Genomic DNA, 12,076 nt, shown 5'->3' with positions numbered 1-12,076 from the left:
AGGGGATGCCCATCATAACGGATCAGGAATGGGACCGTGTCATGTAGGGGATGCCCATCATAACGGATCAGGAATGGGACCGTGTCATGTAGGGGATGCCCATCATAACGGATCAGGAATGGGACCTGGTCATGTAGGGGAGGCCCATCATAACGGATCAGGAATGGGACAGTGTCATGTAGGGGATGCCCATCAAAACGGATCAGGCATGGGCCTATGTCATGTAGGGGATGTCCATCATAACAGAGGGATCGGTAATGGGATCTGGTCATGTGGGCAATGCCCAGCATAACGGATTGGTAATGGGACAATGGGGCCTAGCCATATTGGGATGCCCAACATAACAGATCAGGATTGGAACCAGGCCATGTTAGGGAGGCCTAGCTTAATTGATCAACAATAGGTCATGGTCATGTAGGGGTTACCCTGCATATTAGTTCAGGAATGGCACCTGGTTATGTAGGGAATGCCCAGCATAATGGTAAGGGATGCCTAGAATAAAGGGATCAGTAATGGGGCCTGGACTTGTAAGGGGATGCCCAGCATAAAAGGGATCCGTAATAGGCATCCCCTTACAAGACCAGGCCCCATCATAAGAGAGATGGGTAATGGGACCTGGTCATGTAGAAGATGGCCAGCATCATGGATTGGGGGATGGACCTGGTCATGTAGGAGATGGCCAGCATCATGGATCGGGGGATGGACCTGGTCATGTAGGAGATGGCCAGCATCATGGATTGGGGGATGGATTGGTCATGAAGGAGATGTGCAGCATCATGGATCGGGGGATGGACCTGGTCATGTAGGAGATGGCCAGCATCATGGATTGGTAATGAAGGAGATGTCCAGCATCATGAATCGGGGGATGGACCTGGTCTTTATAGGAGATGGCCAGCATCATGAATCGGGGGATGCACCTGTTCATGTAGGAGATGCTATTGAATAAAGATCTCAATATCCCATAAAGCAGTTTGTAAAGACACAAAAACCTGATCACGTAATAATAAGAGAGCAGGCAGTGTGACTGAGGCCCGTAGACTTTTATGTATTTTTTTGTGTGTGTGTGTGTGTGAAACATCATCTCTTCTCCATTATGTAGAGATGTCTTCATCACTTCTTCTCTCTAACGTAGAGATGTCTCCATCACATCTTTCCATCATGTAGAGATATCGTCATCACATCTTTCCATCATGTAGAGACGTCGTCATCACATCTTCTCCATCATGTAGAGACGTCTTCATCACATCTTCTCCATCATGTAGAGACGTCCTCATCATAGCTTCTCCATCATGTAGGGACGTCTTCATCAGATCTTCTCCATCATGTAGAGACGTCTTCATCACTTCTTCTCTCTAACGGAGAGATGTCTCCATCACATCTTTCCATCATGTAGAGATATCGTCATCACATCTCCATCATGTAGAGACGTCTTCATCATATCTTCTCCATCATGTAGAGACGTCCTCATCATATCTTCTCCATCATGTAGAGACGTCTCCATCACATGTTCTCTATAATGTTAGGGGTGTTCCCATCATATCTTCATCATGTAGAGACTTCTCCATCAGATCTTCTCCATCATGTAGAGACGTCTCCATCACCTCTTCTCCGTAATTTAGAGACGTCTTTATCACATCTTCTCCATCATGTAGAGACATCTCCATCACATGTTCTCCATCACGTAGACTTCTCCATCATGTAGAGATTTCTCCATCACATCTTCTCCATCATGTAGAGACGTCTCCATCACATCTTCTCCATCATGTAGAGACGTCTTTATCACATCTTCTCCATCATGTAGAGACATCTCCATCACATCTTCTCCATCATGTAGAGACTTCACCATCACATCTTCTCTGTAATTATGAGACGTCTTTATCACCTCTTCTCCATAATGACTCCTCCTTGTGTGTATTGTTTTTATTTTTAGTTTAGCCCTACATATCGTCTTCTATGTGTGGCCAGCGTGAATGCTGCTAAGAGTTTAAAGATTGAGAATGTATAATATATAGTATTTTTTTTGTTAGTTTTTACACAGATATGTATAGTTTTATTTTCTTCAAACCTTGTAACATCAAAGTATTTTTTGTTCCATTAACAAAATGTGGAATAAAGAGAGAAAAATTCAAGTCGTTGTCAACGCTCAGAACTTTCATTCGGTCCAGAGAGTTGGGCTTATTTATCCAAAAAAAACTAAAAAACAATGACAAGTCCTGTAATGTGACAATAAATAACACTACTCACCCTATACACCCCTGATCATCCAGTGTAGACGGCCCCACAGTCCCCTGGACCATGTTTACAAGTAATTCTGAATAGAAAATAAAATGCTGGCACTCACCACATCTTCAGCAGCCGTTTCGCAATATCAAGTTCTCCACCATGGTTGTTCTTCATAGAAGTCTCCCAGGAATTCTGCTGTTTCCTTGTACAAAAAATGTGTCTCAGTCTATTAGTGCATTCGTGTTTGGAAACAGTAATTTTTGTCCCCTGTGGCAATTTTTTCACTGCCTTCAGGTACCACTCCATGGGTCAGATACAGAGCACCCCGGTCCACAGAGTGTAAGGAGGTGAGGAGTGATGTATAGTATATACATATACAGGGTGCAGAGCATCACTACTTACCTCCACTGGCTGTATAGTATACAGGGGTGCATAGTGTACTAGTGTACTATTTCAGATACGTGAATGCAGAGGACATCTTCAGATTTGGTGGATTGCAATGAGGACCAGCATTTTAAAATGTCAATAAAAGGGTTAACAAAGGCTGTGGGGGGTGTTTTTTATTTTATTTTTTCAATGTGTCGTGTTTTTTATAATTGAATTTTCAGGATTAGTAGTGGAAGCCATCTTGTAGACGGAATCCATTACTAAGCCAGGGCTTAGCGTTAGCCCTAAAAACATCTAGCGCTAACCCTCAACTATTATCCCAGTACCCAGAGCCAGTACCAACAGGCCCGGAGTGTCAAATATGGCGTTCCTGGGCCTAGGTGGTAACAGGCTAGCGTTATTTAGGCTGGGGAGGGCCAGTGTTGCTTGGTTGGTTGGTATCTGGCTGATACTGAAAATAGGGGGAACCCTATGCGTATTTTTTATTTAAAAAAAAAAACACATAGGGTTCCCCCTATTTTCAGTATCAGCCAGATAGCAACCAAGCAGCAACAGCCTGATATTATCAGGGTGGGCGAGGACCATTGTTACTGGCCCTCCCCAGCCTAAGTAACACCAGCCTGTAACTACCTAGGCACAGGAGCGCCATATTTGATGCACTCTTCCTGGCACCCCTGTACCGGTGTAATATTTAGGGGTATTCCGTCTATAAGACGGCTTCCACTACTAATCCTGAAAATTCAATAAAAAAAAACACATTGAAAAAAAATGTGTTAAAGGGGTACTCCGGTGAAAACCTTTTTTCTTTTAAATCAACTGGTGGCAGAATTTCCTCTGTAGCATTCAGCAGCTAATAAGTACTGGAAGGATTAAGATTTTTTAATAGAAGTAATTTACAAATATGTTTAACTTTCTGCCACCAGTTGATTTAAAAGAAAAAAGGTTTTCACCGGAGTACCCCTTTAAAAAAAAAAAAACACTCCCCCACAGCCCTCGTTAACCCTTTTATTGACATTAAAAAACGCTGGTCATTGTTGCAAACCACCAAATCCAACGTAGTCCTCCGCATTCACATATCTGAAATGAGAAGAAAAGAAAAACACTAAATATGAGTTAGTAAATTTTTTGCGCTTTCCCCTGGGGAGAGCGAACATAATGCAGCGTGTACCCAAAAAGGGATCCTCCAGTTGGTGCTAAACTACAACTCCCATCATGGGGGCTGTAGTTAAACAACATCTGGAGTCTCCCTGTTTGGGAACACACTGGCAGAAAAGCTCTGTTCCCATTATGCAAAACGCATAATGAGAACAGAGTCAGGCCTGGACTTTGTAGCTCCGCCCCTAATGATGTCATCAAAGGGGGGCAGAGCAGGAAAGGTCGCAGGGGGTCTCAGGAGTGATACCCCATTCGATCTGTCCCTCTGCCCTTGGACTACTACTCCCATCATTGGACAGTCTGTCCCATGATGGGAGTAGTTGTAGTACCGCAGCACTCAGGGATGGCAATTGCACATCCCTCAGCTGCGGGATTCTTTTAGGACTACTAAAGCAGTGATGGGAGTTAGTCTGGGGCTGAGGGGCAGATCGCAGCAGATCATTCTCCTGAGACCCGCTGCGATCTGCATTTATTAAGTTAACAAGCTGGATGCACCCCGCCGCCTGGGGCTCTGATTGGTGAATAGCTACTCACCAATCAGAGCTCCCGTCTCCCGGTGGCGGGGATTAGGAATTATGACAGCTATACACAGTATTCCCCGCCTGGAGCATTGCGGGGAGCGCAGTGGAGCCACATGGGCTGCCGGCATGTTAACTTAATATATGCGGATCGCAGCGGGTCTCTGGAGAATGATCCGCTGCCATCTGCCCCTCCGCCCCTGGACTATAACTCCCATCATGGACAGAGTAGTAGTCTTAAAGTCCCAAAAGAGCAAGTGCCATCCCTCAGTGCTGCGGTACTACAACAACTCCCATCATGGGACAGACTACAACTACTGTTGTAGTTTAGCAGTGTTAAGTGACGGCTCCTGCATCCCCCGGCTGTCTCGGTAGAACACTTTCCTACGTGTCCATTTTGATGGTGTATTTTTGCGTTTAAAAAAAAAACGTATTTGCGCAAAAAAAAATGCGTCTAAACAAAAAGGCACAAATGATAAATCAGTATCCACTGCACAATGCGTTCCACAATACACAAAACAATAGACTACTTGCTTTTTGCTCTATCTAAAAAAGACGTACAATAAAGACGCAAAATAACTCACTGCGCAAAAATTTGTGCAAAGTTTAGAAACAAAAAAGCTTCCACCACCGATGATAAATTTCCCCCAATATCTCTAGGTTCAAGAGATCTGACAGATCCGGGCTCTCTAGTGAACCTAGAGATTAGAGATGAGCGAACTTACAGTAAATTCGATTCGTCACTAACTTCTCGGCTCGGCAGTTGATGAATTATCCTGCATAAATTAGTTCAGCTTTCAGGTGCTCCGGTGGGCTGGAAAAGGTGGATACAGTCCTAGGAAAGAGTCTCCTAGGACTGTATCCACCTTTTCCAGCCCACGGGAGCACCTGAAAGCTGAACTAATTTATGCAGGATAAGTCAGCAACCGCCGAGCCGAGAAGTTTGTGACGAATCGAATTTACTGTAACTTCGCTCATCTCTACTAAAAATATTGAGGGAGATTTCTCAAAACCTCTACATAGGAAAATTTGCCCAGTTGCCCATAGCAACCAATCAGATCGCTGCTTTCATTTTTAAAAATGGCCGCTGAAAAATGAAAGCAGCCATCTGGTTGCTATGGGCAACTCAGCAACTTTTCCTCTGGACAGGTTTTGATAAATCTCCCCCATAGGGGGAGATTTATCAAAACCTGTCCAGAGGAAAAGTTGTCCAGTTGCCCATAGCAACCAATCAGATCGCTGCTTTCATTTTTAACAAGGCCTCTGCAAAATGAAAGAAGCAATCTGATTGGTTGCTATGGGCAACTCAGCAACTTAACCTGTCCAAAGGAAAAGTTGCCCAGTTGCCCATAGCAACCAGATGGCTGCTTTCATTTTTCAGCGGCCATATTTAAAAATGAAAGCAGAGATCTGATTGGTTGCTATGGGCAACTGGGCAAATTTTTTTTATGCACAGGTTTTGAGAAATCTCCCCCATTGTGGCTACGAAAATGCTGTAAGCTATGTTAATTCTCGACGTTTTTCGTATTGGAAAGTAAGAAAATTAAAATAATACCAGATAGCGAAGAAGTACAAGGAAACGGGAGTGTTTTTGTGCCATGGTAACGGTATATCCAGCCCTCGGATTTGGAACGATGTTCTGCTGTTTCCTTCCGTCCCCACAAGATGGCTCCAGTGTAATTCTATGGTCAAAGCTTCCAGAGATGCTGCAGAAACTCTTCGGTGCTCGCGGTAACATGCGAAGAACTGACCTGATGGTCCTTTTTAGGGGCCGATCTGCTCTAATATTAACCAATAGTGTTGAGCGCGAATATTCGAAATGCAATTTTTTACCGCGAATATCGGCACTTCGCAATTTTGCAAATATTTAGATAGTAATTACGAATATCCGTTTTTTTTTATGCGAATATCTATGTGAATATTTATGCGAATATCGGCACTTCCACACTAGTGATGAGCGTCAGGGGCCATATTCGAATTCGCGATATTTTGCGCAATATAGGTACGAATATTCGTCCTATGTTCGCGAAATTAGCATATTCGCTACGTTTGTTCTCTTTTTTTTTTTTTCATGCGAAACTTCGTAATGAAATTCGCATAGTGCGCATGCGCAATTATATCTTTCACCTAAAAGAAGGGAGGGATCAGTTTCCAATCTGGAAGTGCCGAAATATTCTCATAAATTCGCATAAAAAACAAACAAAAAATAAAACGAATATTCCTCATTACGAATATATATCACTATATTCTAAATATTCGCAAAATCGTGAAGTGCCGATATAGGCATGAAAAATTCGGATTTCGAATATTCACGCTCAACACTATTCCAGACTGGACACTGATCCCTCCCTTCTTTTAGGTGAAAGATATAATCGCGCATGCGCACTATGTGAAATTCATTACGAATTTTTGCATGAACAAACATAGCGAATATGCGAATTTCGCAAACATAGGACGAATATTTATCTATATATTCCTGAAATATCGCTAATTTGAATATGGCCCCTGCCACTCATCACAAAAATATTGTTTTATCTACAACTCCCAGCATGTTGGACTGTATAGAAGTATATAATATAGGTCAGTGTTTCCCAACCCGGGGTGCCTCCAGCTGTTGCAAAACTACAACTCCCACCATGTTTGACTATATAGTAGTATATAATATAGGTCAGTGTTTTCCAACCAGGGGTGCGTCCAGCTGTTGCAAAACTACAACTCCCAGCATGTTGGACTATATAGTAGTATATAGTATAGATCAGTGTTTCCCAACCAGGGGTGCCTCCAGCTGTTGCAAAACTACAACTCCCACCATGTTGGACTATATAGTAGTATATAGTATTGATCAGTGTTTCCCAACCAGGGGTGCGTCCAGCTGTTGCAAAACTACAACTCCCAGCATGTTGGACTATATAGTAGTATATAGTATAGATCAGTGTTTCCCAACCAGGGGTGCCTCCAGCTGTTGCAAAACTACAACTCCCAGCATGTTGGACTGTATAGTAGTATGTAGCATAGGTCAGTGTTTCCCAACCAGGGGTGCCTCCAGCTGTTGCAAAACTACAACTCCCAGCATGTTGGACTATATAGTAGTATATAGTGCAGGTCAGTGTTTCCATACCAGGGGGTCCTCCAGCTGTTGCAAAACTACAACTCCCAGCATGTTGGACTATATAGTAGTATAGGTCAGTGTTTCCCAACCAGGGGTGCCTCCAGCTGTTGTAAAACTACAACTCCCAGCATGTTGGATTACATAGTAGAATATAGTATAGGTCACTGTTTCCCAACCAGGGGTGCCTCCAGCTGTTGCAAAACTACAACTCCCAGCATGTTGGACTATATAGTAGTATATAGTATAGGTCAGTGTTTCCCAACCAGGGGTGCCTCCAGATGTTGCAAAACTACAACTCCCACCATGTTGGACTATATAGTAGTATATAGTATAGGTCAGTGTTTTCCAACCAGGGGTGCCTCCAGCTGTTGCAAGACTACAACTCCCAGCATGTTGGACTGTATAGTAGTATGTAGCATAGGTCAGTGTTTCCCAACCAGGGGTGCCTCCAGCTGTTGCAAGACTACAACTCCCAGCATGTTGGACTATATAGTAGTATATAGTGCAGGTCAGTGTTTCCATACCAGGGGTGCCTTCAGCTGTTGCAAAACTACAACTCCCAGCATGTTGGACTATATAGTAGTATAGGTCAGTGTTTCCCAACCAGGGGTGCCTCCAGCTGTTGTAAAACTACAACTCCCAGCATTTTGGACTATATAGTAGTATATAGTATAGGTCAATGTTTCCCAACCATGGGTGCCTCCAGCTGTTGTAAAACTACAACTCCCAGCATGTTGGATTACATAGTAGAATATAGTATAGGTCACTGTTTCCCAACCAGGGGTGCCTCCAGCTGTTGCAAAACTACAACTCCCAGCATGTTGGACTATATAGTAGTATATAGTATAGGTCTGTGTTTCCCAACCAGGGGTGCCTCCAGCTGTTGCAAAACTACAACTCCCACCATGTTTGACTATATAGTAGTATATAATATAGGTCAGTGTTTTCCAACCAGGGGTGCCTCCAGCTGTTGCAAGACTACAACTCCCAGCATGTTGGACTATATAGTAGTATATAGTATAGGTCAGTGTTTTCCAACCAGGGGTGCCTCCAGCTGTTGCAAAACTACAACTCCCCGCATGCTGGGAGTTGTAGTTTTGAAACAGCTGTAGGCTGGGTGGGCACAATACCTAGTTAGTTATGGGTCTATCCATGCCCCTCCTTCCCTGTGCCCCCTATTCTTTCTCCTGGAGCAGTTTTTATTTTATTTATTTTATTAACATTTTTATTGATCCATTCATAACTTAGCAGCAGTTTGTGTCAATTCCCCGTATGATGTGCGGTTGGCGGCCCACAGTCTATAAATGCAGAATATCGTATCAGGGATCTCAGAAACGTTTTCCCGGTGACTGTAATAAAGAAATGGTGGTTTTATTGGTGCCGGAGGAGGTTGCGCGGTTTTATGGTGGTTTTTCCCATCATCACTTTATAGTCCACAGTAAATGCTGCTAATGTCTTCATATAATATTCTAAGCGGTGTCATTATAATGTATCATCTACCGTAACCTCTAGAGGGGGAAGATGTGATATTCTGGGGGATAAATATAAGAATCCAAATCACAAGGGTGGACGAGGGATCGGTCCTGTCATCTAACCTCGTCAGCATTAAAGGAGTAGTCCAGTGGTGACCCAGTGGTGAACAACTTATCCCCTATCCTAAGGATAGGGGATAAGTTGCAGATCGCGGGGGCCCGACCGCTGGGGCCCCCTGCGATATCCTGTACGGAGCCCCGACAGCCCGCGGGAAGGGGGCGTGTCGACCTCCGCACGAGGCGGCGGCCGACACGCCCCCTCAATACAACTCTATGGAAGAGCCGAAGCGCTGCCTTCGGCAATCTCCGGCTCTGCCATTGAGATGTATTGAGGGGGCGTGTCGGCCGCCGCTTCGTGCGGAGGTCGACACCCGCTATCTGGGACGAGAGCCGGGGCCCCGTACAGAGAGATCGCAGGGGGCCCCAGCGGTCGGACCCCCCGCAATCCTTAGGATAGGGGATACGTTTTTCACCACTGGACTACCCCTTTAATGAGGAGGTGAGACCGGGGGGGATCGCTGGATGTCACAGGGGTCAGCATGGAAGGGGTTACTGCTACTAGTGTGGATAACAGAGGGCTGTATTGAAGGGGTCACTGTAACTAGTGGGAACAACAGGGGTCAGTATGAAACGGGTCACTGTTACTAGTGGGGACAACAGGGGTCAGTATTAAAGGGGTCACTGTAACTAGTGGGAACAACAGGGGTCAGTATGAAACTGGTCACTGTTACTAGTGGAGACCACAGGGGTCAGTATTGGAGGGTTCACTGTTACTAGTGGGGACCACAGGCGTCAGTATTGGAGGGGCCATCTTTACAAGTGGGGACCACAGGGGTCAGTACTGGAGGCGTCACCGTAACTAGTGGGGACCACAGGGGTCAGTATTAAAGGGGTCTTCATTACTAGTGGGGACAACGGGTCAAAATTGGAGGGGTCACTTTTACTAATTTGGTCAACAGGGGGGCAGTATTGGAGGGGTCACTTTCACTAGTTTGGGCAACAGGGGGCAGTATTAGAGGGGGTCACTGGTACGTTCTTCTCGACTTCAATTACAGAAGATGAATAAGAGCCTATCAAAGGGAAACACTTTGCTCTGCCAACATTAAAGCGTTTCGACACCACAATAGGTTTTGTTTGTCTGCTAAAAAGTTCTAACAGCAAGACCGGGGAGGTAGACCGGGGAGGTAGACCGGGGAGGTAGACCGGGGAGGTACCTTCATTGAGAAAAGTCACCAAGCATGAAGTAAATCATGGACTTATATGAAAGGAGTCACGCACGGAGGAAATGACAACTTCCTCGTCGAAAAGTAACCAAACTGGTTCCCGGCGCTGAACGTTGACACTTCTATAGGTGCTAAAAGCTCTCCAAGTGGGAGAGACCAAGTAGAGCAATGACGCCCATCTCCACCGGCTCTACAAGCACCAATATTATCCACTAATTCAATTACAGTAATTCACACCTGTAATGACCTTAATGGCCACCCACGGGGATCCTTATCACCTGACCTCGATGGCCTCACGGGAATTCTACACCTAAGTTCAATAAAATTCAGTAGTAGGGGTCAACAATCCCCCATCTAGATGCTAAAAGGTGCTGTAAAAGACTCCACAGTGATGACCATTAGTGGAAAGCTGGCCATACGGATGGGACATGGATCGGCCACAACATGGCCGATCATAGTCCTATGGGATCGTTTCTTAATTCGATCTTGCCATATTCAATTATTTTCTTTTCTGTTGACCAAGGTCAAAAAGTCCGGCATAGTCGATCACATTTTTGGCCAGCATGAGTCTGCTGTTAGCCGTTTCAAACATTGTGTGTAAATTACAGATGATGTTCAGCCGAAAGGGGCTAATTTGGCCATTTTGGCCAACCGTAAGAGATAGAAGCTGCAGTATACAAATAGAGCTGGGGGGAGGTGTATAACTACTTTATATCCCGATCCCATAGAGACAGCAGCAGCAGTATACAGATAGAGCTGGAGGAGAGGTGTATAACTACTTTATATCCCGATCCCATAGAGACAGCAGCAGCAGTATACAGATAGAGCTGGAGGAGAGGTGTATAACTACTATATATATATATATATATATATATATATATATATACTGATCCCATAGAGATAGCAGCAGTATACAGATAGAGCTGGATGGGAGGTGTATAATTACTATATATCCTGGTCACATAGAGATAGCAGCAGCAGTATACAGATAGAGCTGGAGGGGAGGTGTATAACTACTATATATACTGATCACTTAGAGATAGCAGCAGTATACAGATAGAGCCTGAGGGGAGGTGTATAACTACTTTATATCCTGATCCCATAGAGACAACAGCAGCAGTATACAGATAGAGCTGGAGGAGAGGTGTATAACTAATATATATACATATACATATATATATATATATATATATATATATATATATATATATACTGATCCCATAGAGATAGCAGCAGTATACAGATAGAGCTGGAGGGGAGGTGTATAACTACTATATATCCTGATCCCATAGAGATAGCAGCAGTATAGAGATAGAGCTGGAGGGGAGGTGTATAACTACTATATACCCTGACTGATCCCATAGTGATAGCTGCAGCAGATGTTGCTGGGAGAAGTGGAAAGGGGTCTGAGAATGATACCTATTATGCAATTTGTGGGGAAATACATGACATATATGTGTGTGTGTGTGTGTGTTAGGGATCGACCGATTATCGGTATGGCCGATATTATCGGCCGATAATCACGATTTTGGGCATTATCGGTATCGGCAATTACCTTGCCGATAAGCCGATAATGCCCCGCCCCCGTACCGCCCCCACCGCACCGCGACCGCCCCCCCCCCCCACACCGCGTCGCACCCCCCACCGTAGTGCTGGGCGGTATACCGGTATGGATTTTTGCCCATACCGCTATATATCGGTCAGGCCCCTCCCCCACCCTCCGAGTCAATAAAAAAAATAAAAAATAAATAAACTTACCCGTAATGGGGGTGGTCCGGGCCATCCATCCTTCCTGTAGTGTCTGGTGGCATATCGGGTGGATGGTGAACCGGTCCGGGCTGTCCTTCTCCGGGGGTCCTCTTCTCCACTCCGGGCAGGCTCCGGCCTAGTACGCTGCATAGACGCCGCTACGCCGTGACGTCAGGTGCG

The sequence above is a fragment of the Hyla sarda genome, chromosome 11 (genome assembly GCF_029499605.1).
Source record: "Hyla sarda isolate aHylSar1 chromosome 11, aHylSar1.hap1, whole genome shotgun sequence".
Taxonomy (NCBI): Eukaryota; Metazoa; Chordata; class Amphibia; order Anura; family Hylidae; genus Hyla; species Hyla sarda.
Note: the sequence above shows the minus strand (reverse complement) of the source record.